The following is a 13245-nucleotide window of genomic DNA, read 5'->3' on the forward strand; positions in this document are numbered from 1 at the left end:
GTGAAACTCCTATTATTTGTGACCCTATTTTCCACAAATTATATTATCCGATGGTATGAATTGATCCGTTTTCTGTGGGTCAATAAGTCTTATCTGTAAAAGAAATGCAGATAAGGAGAGACGCCTGGCAGTGGTCATGGCAGGTACCAAGTTCATCCTATTATCCGTAGGGTCGGTGGATAAGAGGAGATTGGTCCATCATCCGCGGACAAAGGCACAGGACTGACGGGAACTTTCAATGCTTCCACAATGCTATGGGTCAACTGTGGAGATTACGAGGTATCCAATTTTTATCCCCCCCACCATGTAGATTTCGACGTGAGATAACATTTCCCACTAAATCCATTCGACTATCGGGCATTTACCATGAACAACAGGGTGACCACAGAGCTGCACCAGACACTGCCAGAAATTTCATTCCACAGTCAAACAAAAAATCAATGAAGATGTTGATGATATTAATAAAGATGCCAATAATTATGATGAAATCATCATGTGTTTTTCGCTGCTTACACTGCTGATGATGTGTAAGCATCATGCTGATGCTGCTGTTGATAATCATGTTGCTACTGTTTTTTTCCGCGAACAATGTTGCTGTTGCTGATGATGATAGTTGTATGCTTAATTATACAGGAAATCTGAATATATAAATTTGAGTCTCAACACATTTTTTTTATTGTTACTGAATGTTTGTCCGATTGCATTTTTAGATTTGGCACCTGGATAAAGCCTAGGCATATTAGGTGCTAAAACTCCAAAACTAAATACAATTGCATCCGTTAGCCTGGAGCTTGGATTCTTGGAACCTCATTCACGCGGAGTTTTTTGTTTGTTTTCTACCACGCAAAAAAAACCTCCTTAAAGAGGAATTGGCCAAATAATCGAATGCAGGACACTCCCATTTCAGTGTGGCTAAATGAATCACATCGTCGGTAGTAGTAGCATCATCAACAGCTTCAAGTGGCAGCAGCAGCCACAGTAACATGATGATAATCGTTATTATGAGCAGAATCATCATCGATGTTTGGCGGTGAAATGGAACATTTGACATAACCTATAAGTTCATCTCTACTGTCAGATTTTTATCCGTAAGAAATTACAACGAACAGTACTAATGTAGTGCCAAATTTGAACTCTCACAATGGGAGGCTGACCCCTCGGGGAAGTTCAGGGATGGCTCCCAACTGGTCACCCGCCAGTTGGGAGCCAACCGGCCACCCGCGTACGATGATGATTTGATAATAACTGCTCGCTGCCGCGTCCGAGTTGGCGTCTGCTGCTTAGCCTGGAGCTTGCCACGAAGAAGACGCGTGGCCTTCCTATCAGCCTCAACCAAAAAAAGGACACCCGAATGTATCCCGTCGTGCCATCAGCCACTAAACCCACCCAACTTTGCATAAACAATGGAATTTGTCCTTTGACCCCCTACGTTGGGCTCGAGGTGCACCCAGCCTGACACAATTGCTGTGGCGACATCCCCGCTGCCCAAGCGGTGAACGCGCAGTTGCCGCACGTGTGGGCGACGCTCTTGCTCCTGCACCAAGCGCTGTCGCAGCGCTGGCCTCGGTTGCGCAAGTCCTCCTCGGAATGTTACTGGGGGTGCAATCCGGCCCGAGTTGATCGCATTGTCACCGAGTGCCCTGAAATTGCGTCGTCCATCTATGGCTTCGAGATCAGCGGAAACTCCTCTTATCTGCACCGTGCTATAATCGCACCTCCGATTAGCACGGTTGGCTACGTATGGTGCGAAAGAAGTTCAACGTGCATACACATGAGGGAGGGTGGGGGGGGCGCTGATTGCGGACCATTTCATCCGCACTATTGTGAGTGTTTACACGTGTGAAGAAGTGCAGAAACACGCGAATAAACTTTGAATTTGCTGAAATGTCTGAGTTACTCCTCTTATCCACAACTGGGTGCACACAACAGGACGATCGGATGAATTTGGTGGGCACAGTTCAGAACAAAAATGTTAACCATGGCTGGGAGTCTCACTTAGGTTGCCAGGTTGTTAGTATATTGCCATGACTACTGCAACATCGCTTCACCCTACAAAACATATGCATTGAAATACAATTATGCTTCTATGCGCGAATTTATGCATAAATTTTGAGCTCAATATTGAATATCGGTTAATGAATGCCCCTAGTATGCACAAGTGTAATAACTGTGGTACACCATACATTTGCTGATCACGTGTGTACATCTGCATAACAGTTTAAATACTGTACCAGTATTGTCTAAGGATGATAAATACAATACTGTCATCATCATCACCTGTGGTCTATCCACTGATGGATGAAGACAATTCCATGTTCCTGCCATCGAGCAGAGTCCAGCAAAGCCACGATCAGTCTCGCTCCTGTACGTGAGCTCATCTTGTCACTCCATCTCCACGGGGGTCATCCTCTCAGGCTCGTTCTCTCCGTCGACTGCCATTCCCTCACCAGCCTCGCCTCTACACCATCCGCCCTTCTTTGGGACGTGTCCCACCAAAGCCCGCTTACGTTTCTTAACGGCCAATATGATGTCTCTCACTGGCATTTGTCTGTCCTCTTGGTGCACGCTAATGTCATTCACATGCGTTCACATCACCGTCGCAATGCTAATGTGGTGTACGAGGTACAAACTTCGTGTTTCGTTCCCGTCACACAGATATAGACCCGTATGGCATACGATAAAAGCGTGCACGGCACTGTTTTATACAGTGCCGAACATGGCACATTGCATTAATGCGGCACGTCGTTTATCATTCACATCAAATGAATGTCCTTCAATGTGGCACATACAGGGGATTCCAAATATACACTCTTACTGTACATAAGACCCTTCATTGTTTGCAGAAGCTAACCCCCGCTGTGTACAGAACAGATTGCAATTATAGCAGGTATGTAATATCGTGACCTGGGCTAAGAGGAAAGGAATGTAACAATTGCCATAAAGGATGAGGGCCGGCACGCGATCAGCTGATCGATAGCCAGGGTCATGACCCCCTGACTCTGATTTCCTCCCGGGCCCGGGGGCTCTTTTCTCCCTCCAAAAACTCTCTAATATGAAGATGAGATATTTGACGGAGTGGCTGCCATGGACAAGGCAGAACGCATTAACTCCACCCGCCTTCGCTGTCCCCCCGCTGGTGTGCGATATCAATCCAGCGACTGACCGGGTTAGCTTTGATCACATCACCGCGTACGATTAATAAAAGTGAGTGCTCCCAGGAACCTTTGCTAACCTTACGGGGGGCGATCCGGACGACTGCCGGTGAGAGTCGATGCGACCAACTGCTCCCAGCGCCGCTAGCGGCCAACGTCAATTAGCCAGGCCAATAACTGAGGTTGTACCACTACCCACTGCCAGCCTCACCACACCCAGCCAATACCCTCCCCCCACCCCCCACTTTGAGAAATACATAAACAAGAGCAGCACGTTAAGCGTGGAGGTGCATGTTAGCTTGGCTGTGTGCCCTATTGCTGACGTTCGCACGAGGTGACTACACAAATGTCATTCGTCATACCCTTGCGGTCGTCTCAACAGCAGTTTGGAGATGTAAACGTTTCGTGAGATTGGGTGTTTAATTTCACGTCGGCTCACGCTCGGTGATGGTTTGCAATATTCTTGGCATTAAAAAAAATAGGGCTCAGAGAGCCGTGCTACGTAATCACAAAAACACACAGATCTACATTACTGTACACGATACATCTCGCCTGCCTAATATGTTTAAGGTATTTTAATGTTCATAGAGGCGCACGAGGTTCCATTTATAGCACAGTATTCACCTGTACAACAATAATAGTGTGTGTAAATTATGTTGCACCGTACGTAGCCAACCGTGCTAATCGGAGGTGTGGGAAAGCCCACAATGACCTCATGATGACACGCTTATTCATGCTGATATGAGGGGGCAATATAGGAGGATGCTACTTTTTTATTATTTATCCACGAATGTTGATCATATAAACTACTCCACTCAAGTGCAAAAAACGTGGATATTAGGAAACATTTTCTCACACTTCCGGGTTACTGTCCTTATCTGCGCTAGTGCACAGACAATAGGTTGCATGAGATATTCAGACAGACCGCTTTCAGGTCAATTCAGATCAGGTCAACTCTATGGATATTAGGATGAATTTTCCACAAGTTCTGGGTTACTTCTCTTATCCACAGTTACCTGCATATTATAGGATGAATCACATAATTCCCAAACCACTTCTCGAGATAATGCAGATAATAGGATGGATTTACTGTGACCTCCGGATAACCTTGTCCATCCAAAGGTGCGATTAACAGGAAGATTGGATGCATAGATTAATGGAAGGTCCGCAGGTCAATGTTGGTGTGCGGATTAATAGGAATAGTGAGTAATATGAGAGCAGAGGGGAATATATATTTTTTTGTTGCCACAGTTGAGAGTCAAGTGAGACACTGAAAATTTTTTGCCGAGGGAGATTTGAGATTCCTGGTCGGATTAAAACTCAGCCGTCACCCGTCCACAGACTGGACGTGGCAGTTGCAACAGTCGGGGCAAGTTTCTTCAATCTCATCGACTCTGTCCACCCAGCAGTGTCAATGGATAGGCAAAGTTAGTCGATCGGCAGGTCGCGTGCTGTGCGGTAAAGTGTGGGTAACTCCCACCTCTTCCAAGACGTCTGGCCAACGTGGAAGAGTAGACCAAATACCCATGCCCTACCACCAGGAGTGGTCTGAGCGAGACATTGCAATTGGGCTGTATCTTTACGTTCAACTTGTAACTGATGTGCCTGTCCACTGAGTCAGCCTTCTGAACGAGATGCAGCCAAAAGAGCTTTTCTTTTGCACCGAGCGTTAACAAAGCGCACACTCTCTGCGCACCCTTTCGCGAACAAGCGTCCTGACTCCTCAAGTCCCCGCGTCAGTGAAAACGTGACCCGTGGCAGCTCGGGGGCTGTAATTTTTCTTCTTTAATCAACGGCGCGAATTTTTTTTTGAACGAGACTCACAACCTCTCACCACTCTTGTCTCTAGTGGTTGCCATTTTTTTGTGATTGGACCTTTTTGCGGGAAAAGGGCGCCTTTGTCAGGCAGCATTGCCCAGACAAAGAGCGGCGGTAAGTCCCACCCAGTCAGAGTGCGCGCGCACACACGCACGCCAGGAGTTAATATGGCCTCAGTACATGACAGGACATCCCCACTCGCTTATGTAGTCGGTCGGTTTGGTATTGCCATTTCTTTTTTGAGGCCTTCAGAGCCTCTGGCTCGTGGAGCGTCGTGCAAGTTTCCATTTGATTTTTATTCGAGTCCTCAGCAAGACCCATCTCTGCCTCCGGGACACGACAGATGAAGCAACTCTTTATAAGGCAGAAAATCTTGCCGCTTGTGAGAAACCCACGGCCAGTGATCACTTCTGGCAAGGCCTCGATCTGACCCCGCGACTTCGAATCAATCCCAGACTTTTCCAATGCCAAGATAATAAATAAATAAATAACGCCGAGGCACCGGGAAGCCTTCCACAGGGTCAGCCGATCACTCTTTTGTCTCCCGCCGGGGATTGACGGCTGCGCTGCCGTGGGGAAGCGAGATTGAGTGCTGCCAGGCAATTCTCATTATATATAGGAGGTGCTGATTTATCGGTGTGCACATCAAATGCTGTCTATACCTGCTGGCAGCGTTGCTTGCCCCGCTGGTCCTAAATAATGCACCAGCACGCTGCCCGGCAGCGTGTTGGTACATGCAAGCGGTTGTCTCCTTACAAAAAAAAAGAAATGGGGAGGGAAAAAAATCCACACACACAGACAGATGGGACAAAATGTTTTGCACCTGGCTGTGTGAGCTTGAAACGGCGAACAAAAAAAGCACTCGCACTGTTTGTGCCTCGGGTGGTGTGTGCACAAGAAATAGTGAAGCCGAGTATGTGTTGTTTAGAAAAATACAGTAAAACAAGTAGCATGACAACATTTCTCCAAGACTTATAGGCATCTCATGTAAAGTATTTGAAATGCACACATTTGAATTACTGTCCGCTGAAGAGAACATACAAACAAAGCGCTCAAACAGTTTTAAGGAGAAAATAAAGTACAACATTATTCCGCATGTCTAATGTAAGTACTGATCTCTGTTGTCTCTCTACATCACCAAGTGTTGGGGAGCAGTCCTCTGGGTGGTTCTGTGCCAATTGCTGAATTTCAACATTCCTATGACAGATTTTTTTTTGTATAGGATTTAAAAAAATGATTTCCCACAAAGTGCCACCATCTAGGCAGAACACAACAACTTCCATGCCACGACCTCCTTCGGACAGATACCAGTTTTTGCGGACTGTGGATTGACCAAGAAATGTATTAATTGTGCATCACGTGGCATCTTTAGGGGACGTACAATGCACAGCTCTGGACGTATTGTTCATTTGTTTACGCGAATGGTTATGCTCATACCCATTTGCCAAGTAAGGGGGGTCAAGCCGTGAGCTTGACCAAATTGCACATGGTGGCGATGATCACCATGGCGAGTCTCTCTACGCTACTGCGCAGGTCTTCGCGTTGTGCTGTTCAGCTCTCGCCCACGTGCTCTGGGGTTGCACCACGTGTCGATCCGTACGATGTCCGAAGTTTTGCTCCATGCGCTGGGAGCCTTCTTCAGTAATGGAAGAGGAAGGGAGCTGCTCAGTTCAGTTCCCGAAGAAGCTTCTGTGCTGCTTACAGCAGCCGCAGATGTTGATGTTTTTTTCCCACAGATATTCGGATGAAATATTTTCTTATCCGTAAATTAGCTGATTTGTGACAGGGTCCTGGCGACGGGGAATTTCACTGCGCTCAATTGTCATTATTGCATAATTATTCCCAGATTAAATAATGTCATTTCTGAAATATATTTAAAAAATAATTTTTCATCATGCTGTGACAAAGTGCTCGTCCATTATCCGTGTGGTTTTGATTAAACGGACACCACTTTGTGGGTGAGTCAGCAGCAGTTCTCCTGTGGAGGAGAGATCTGGCCTCGCCCATAGCACTGTGGAATTTACACCGCTTTATGGGGTGCCACCAAATAAATGATAGGCACCATCCCGGTAACGTATGTAAGAACAGAGATACGTTCGCCTCTTCAATATTGCTCAACGCATTCGATGTTGCTGAAAACGTTTCCTGTGAGAGAAGCAAAAGATTTGTTTCTTTAAAGTTTTCAGGTGGAACTAATTTTTGGACGAAAACGTGAACAACTAAAAAAAACACCAACCACACAAACCGCCTGGGTCATTTTGCTTTTTGGTTTTCACGGCAGAGCGGGAGGCCCACAGCAGGGTCCCGGAGAAGGGAGATTGACCGCTGCTATTGACACAGATTCACCGAGCAACTCGCTGTGAGGCGGAGAGTGAAAAAAAGAACACAACATGAGCCTTTTTCACATAATGGACAAAGTCTGGATTGAACCACGTGGAAGGGTTTACTTTCAATAGGCACGGATCATTTACAGCCCATTGTAAATCCACTGCTGGATGAAGGGCACCTCATGCCCTGCCCAGTCATGCCAGTCCCGTAGCGTGAGTGGGGGCTGGAGGGGGCTGACACCTCCCATGCTGAAGCCCCCCCCCCCCCGCCCCCTCTCATAATCTCTGCGAGCCCAGTCAAAGAGACGTTGGCATGATATTGACCACCAGTGGCAATCGAGCGATGGATGCCGCAGCCTCTCACCAAAGTACACGGCGAGGTGAGCGTCGGAGCAGATCGCACGATAGACAGAAGCAAATCGAACCGTGAGTCATTCTGATTGGCGTTTAACGTTTGTTTAAAGATGTTTCACATTGACTGTCTTCCCAATACCCCCCCAACCGCCCCCCCACCACCACCAACACCCACTTGAGTTTCTGTCTGCCCCCCCCCCCCCCCGCTTTGAACAAGGTCACGCTACAAGGCTGGCTCTTGGGAGATGGTTGACCATACTTCACCCCATCACCGCTAAATTTACGGAGCCCAAGACGGATGCAGGTATCAGTCAACGCGAACGCGAGGCACGGCCGCGAATCCAACTCAGGTCCCTGGGGTTCTGTGGCGCAGATCACCGCTCCACTCCACCAAACGTGAGACGCACGGTCAATTGTAAGTGGGGCAGCAGGCGTCCACTCCGGAGGTCGTGCGTTCAAATCAGGTCCGGTTTGACTTATTCCACATCCCCCAGGGGTCAGCAAATTGAGTTGCGTCCGGCGACCACCACTCGGCAGGGAGTCAACGACGGATTTTCTACCGCCTGGTCCTTGCCAGAGGAATGTGGATTGCCTGCCGCAGGTAACCGAGTTAAGAGCACCGCGGCCCAGTGCTCAAAAGGACATGGGTGAATGGTATATTTACACGATGATAATGCAATATCATTTGAAGATGTATAACACCAGCTTCACATGCTCAGCGACTTGCTGAAAATGCATCCCCGCGTGATCTGGTCCGTTTTGTTGATGATTGTAAAAACTTGTGAAGATGAAAACGTTAACTAATTATACAACACTTGTATCTATTCAAACGCCACAACGTGGACGTTCGCGATTGGTGCGTCGCAACATTCTGTGACGTGTTTTTGGCATCGACTGGGACTCTTTGGTGGTACTCAGAAGTTCCGCTCCATTTATCCACGGGAAAATAGTGGGATAGAATGTTGATTGCAGCAACCAATGCCCCATCTCACCGATGCAACTCTGCAAACGAGGGTTAATCTGAATATAACGGAGAGAACTTGAGATCCGTCAAACCCCATTGACAATAAGAGTCGCAGGGGAAGATGCCACCAATGAGTATTCATTTTGTACTTTGATCAAGATGTTCTTTGTTCCACAAAAAAACCTCTTTCACCACTAGCACCACCGCCACCACCACGCTCCTTCATTTCAGCCCTCGTCCCATCACGCGTGAGCACATCGGTTCCCATGCGGTGCCCTTAGCCTCACCTCTCACAACACCCTATCACCTTCCTCTCTGCTATCACAGCCCATCCAATCACTGTGCCCTTTCCCGCTTCCCCCCACTCATCATTTCTCTTGCTCTCTCCCTCCCTCCTTCCTTTCAACACCCCCACCCCCCACCCCCCTCCCCCCTCCCCCTCCCCCCACACGCTTCTGCACTTCCCGTTATTTCCCCGCTCTCAACAGCCCCCCCCCCTCCCCTTGCTTGTCTCTCCACTCCCACTGCACTCATGCATCCTCCCATCAGCCCTCGCCTCACCCTGCACTGCACCCTGCTACTCACCCTTCTACTCACTCGCTCGCTCACGCTACGTGTCCATGAACGATCAAGGTATCAGGCCAGCTCAGAGCCCGAGATCATCGGCCCCGGCCAGCAAATTCGCGCTTTCGTTGTCACCGCAGGTGCCAACGTTTAAGTCAGTTTATAAATGGTTGATAACCATCGACAATGTTTACGCGTGATAAGCATTGAGCGTTTATCAAATAACAATAACAACGATAATAATTCAATCATTGGCCTTATACCATCATTGATATAATTACAATTTTCCACATTAAAAGGTAAAGGTGCAGCCCTGCAACTGCTTGCCAGAAGGGCCTCCACTAGAGGGAGCTCTGAACAGCCCCTCCAAATGTGTTTGGCCTCCTCTTCCATGCCGACCAGACGTCACGGAAGAGGTGGGAGTTACACACACTCTCCAGCCCTCCACACACGGGCGCTGCACATCGACTCACTGCGGCGTACCCATTAATCCTGCGGGGTGCTACCAATGTCCGCTCCGTGCCGCGGAGTAAACAGCGGATGAGAGGCCGTCAGCACCGCGTCGCTGAGCCGTGGGGCATGGCGCGTACAGAGGCGACTTCCACATGCACGCGATGGGGATTCGTGATGGACTGTACTCACAAGAGTGTGCAACAACACCAACGACCTCTTTGGGCATTTCCCTCGCGACGTGGTACTGAGTGGTGTCGCAGTGGTTCGTGCGCTGCTCTGTGAACCTGGCGACGTGAGTTCGATGTATGGCCATGGAGAACCTCCGTGGTGAGATCGCAACCGACCTTCTGCCACCCATCACTCTTCACCAACCGGCTCGGTGGAGCAGTGGGCAATCAAGACCCCATGACTGCTTTCATCCAGCAGTGGAGTGACAAAGGGCTTAAAAAATGTATGTTGCATCAGTGCACACGCATGGCCGTACTTATGATTTGAAACCCTGTGATGTTCTTTGTTTCTTGCCATGTCGTGATATCACAGACTAATTCTCACAGTATACCCAGGGGGCTAGAGCCAACCATTTCCTCTCGGGGGTTTTTGAAGTCATCGAGTGATAAAAAAAAAAATGTCATGTCCGAAATTTCAACAGTGGCAAAAAAGGTCATATCCTAAAATTCAATAATGAGCGTGCAGCTTTGTTCTCGGCCTTCTTGTGATCGCTAAGTCCAATACAGTGACAACATTTGATTTTGACCTCATCTTCGGGGTAATAATACATGGTGGCCATTATCATATTTTTTCTTCATATAAGCAACATTTTACCCAGAGTCCTAATTGCCTCGAATTACTAAATATTGCACCATGGACTTTTTGTGGCCACTGAGTAAAAAAACACCCAAACCTGGGATGGCTACAGTCGCAAAAGTGGGATTCAGACACCCACAATATAAATATACAACAATGTGTGCACAATAATGCGTACGCGCACAGGAGCTCCGTACACACAGGCACTAAAAGACAAAGATCCCCACGTATGCGTATTGACTGCAGGGACAAGTGCTGCTGCTGGTACAATCGGCACTATGCTGAGCTGCCTCCGTCTACCCGAATCAAGTGTGTTGACACACCGCATCAGATGGACGTTTTAGGCAGAGTTGACCTTGGCAGGGAGGCTCAGGGCTCGTTTGGTGCGTACGCCCAGGACTTGAACATCGGCTGCCGTGATCACATTGTAGCGAGGCAGCCACCACACACATTGCTCGCCCACCATCTGGGGGACTCTTATGTACGCGCGCAGGCACGCGCTCACAGAGAGAGAGAGAACAAACAAAAAAACCACACACGCTACAAACGAACGGTGGCAGATGTAGCTTTGTTACCTTCAGAGTCGGCCAGCGCACAAAAGAAACACAGTGCCGCCTGCTCGGGAGAGAGAAAGGGGCGCTCGGCCTCCGCCGAGGGAGTCTACGAGCCGCAATTACGGCCGAGGCGTCGGGTCGTGCCGCCCGAACTCTCTTGTGGACGCGAGCAACGTTGGCGGGACCCATCGTCTCGTCACACCCCGGCCTGCAGCCAGCCGCCACCCCCACCCAGTCGAACCGAGAGCATTTGCAGGTGCTTGCTGCAAGCCAGCGGGCCGCGGAGATGAGAATGCGGGCGCACGGGACAATTAGAGCACAGAGCACAATTTGAGCAATTTGACGGATTGTCGTGGGCTACCCAGCACCGCCGTGGCATCGTCTCGGTGCCACTGCTACCTGCCCAGAGCGTCACCGCCGTATCGGGTTAAATTCGTGATTTGTCTCCATGCTTATTTTCGGGCTCGTGCGGCATTGGAGTGGAATCTGTGTCGGCACGTTGACGTGACGTGTTACATTCGCGCTGTGTCGCGGTGGAACACCAACGTGGCGCTGCATGTGTAGGTCGTGGCAGAACAAAGCACGTCTCGTTTCCCCCACAATCCCCTACAGACACACACACACACACTCCGTCGTGGAATGGCTTTCAAAGACACAGGAGGCCTACCGTCCTGTACATTTTACAAACCCGATATACATTACTGCACACTGTTATTCATAGGGCAAACGAGTGCTTCGCTCAGGTGAGATACGCTGAAGACACAGATTGCCAGACCTGACCGTGCACTCTGCGTAAGAGAGCTTTGGTTTTCAACCTTCCGTGGGAGCCGGAGATTTCCACACAAGATCTCAGTAGAATTTTCTCAGTGCTCGGTCACAGCCACCCACGTGGTCTTGCGAGGAGGCACCCAGCCCGCTTCGTCGGTCACTGCCATTCTCGAGGATTGTGTCCGCGTGCAGTTTGCCGTTCAGCACAGTGTGAACGCGCTGTGCTGTTCTTCTTCATGTTACGATGATCACGATTGATTACGCAGGGAAGCCTCAGAGTCTCAAGACTCCTTTTCCAGGATGGTCTTTCCGGGTTTTCCCAGTGAGGGGGGGGGGGGGGGGGCGATGTTGTTGCTGCTACTGCTGCGTGTGATCCCAATTGAGTAATTTGCAAGTAAAATTCCCAGCATTTGGGATGCTTGCCCAATATCAGAGAAAGTGCAAACACCACACAGTGAGGCGCTCGAGTCGGTAAACGAATCCAATCTGTGATTATAACACTTAGTAGTAGTAGGCTTTCGCGACCAATATTATCCATAACAGAGGTTTTTGGGTTAGATCGAGTACATATAAATGCGTCGTTAAACCCGCCGCCACGGACACAGCCAATTATTAAGGTTTGTCGTGTGAACAAAACACATCAATTAGTGACTCGTGCAGCACACCGGTGTGTGGGAGAGTGAACCCACCACAACAGTTACAATTCGAGCTCCGCAACGTTTCGGCGGTAATTACGACCAGCATCATCAGGCGACAGCCAGATTCTGAGACAACCCTCATGAAATGAGTGGGGTTTATCAAATTTCCCACCCGTTTTGAGCCTCTGCAAATTAAAAGCCGGTGCCACTTAACGAGGTTTGTACCAACCCTTGCTTCGGCCCACGGACTAGAGCACTCAAGGCCGAGTGGTTGCAAACTCAAGTAAACAACCGCCGCGCTTGTATTTGGCTGTGTTTTGTTGTTGTTGTTAGACACAGCATGCCGCAACAGCGGTCGCGAAGAGTGAACCGGGGGCTCATTAATGACGATCCATGAGCGACTTCGCTCATCCGCGAGTCGCAGCATTCACAGCCACGTCTGCCACCTCATTGCAGATTGAGAAAACGTCCGCAAGCTAAAGGCAAACAACACCCGACCATTCGGCCTGTGGGGACTGCACGGGCAAGGATTGTTCATGAGCACTTTCTTACACCGGCGTGATACACAGGGAGGTGGTGCAGTCAGCATTGCACCCAGCTGCCTTGGCAGATATTAAGCTTCAAGATATTAAAGATGAGTCAGCATCGAGGTACAGAACAACTTTAGATGCCTTTTACAGCTGGTATTGTTCGTGACCAGGAATCAAACCCAGAAATTTAGGGTTTTTGCAAAGAGCTCTATCCCATTACACCAATGTTGTGTTTAAACATGCACACACAGTACTATGTTTAGCGTCTAAGTAAGTCTATGACTAGAAGCAAAATTTCAGGAAGTGGTCATCAATTCAA

The 13245-nt window shown here is 48.9% G+C and overlaps 1 long non-coding RNA gene across 1 annotated transcript in view; it reads left to right on the forward strand.

The window, feature by feature from the left end:
- LOC133343601 (uncharacterized) overlaps nucleotides 1-7955 on the forward strand; it is a 100103-nt gene extending 92148 nt beyond the window's left edge. The window contains exon 3 of the long non-coding RNA XR_009755272.1: nucleotides 7869-7955. This is a non-coding gene — a long non-coding RNA (uncharacterized LOC133343601). The remainder of the gene's footprint in view (nucleotides 1-7868) is intronic.
- The last annotated feature ends 5290 nt before the right edge of the window (nucleotides 7956-13245 follow it).

The sequence above is a fragment of the Lethenteron reissneri genome, chromosome 18 (assembly GCF_015708825.2).
Source record: "Lethenteron reissneri isolate LAM-NWPU_2019-01 chromosome 18, ASM1570882v1, whole genome shotgun sequence".
NCBI classification, from domain to species: domain Eukaryota; kingdom Metazoa; phylum Chordata; class Hyperoartia; order Petromyzontiformes; family Petromyzontidae; genus Lethenteron; species Lethenteron reissneri.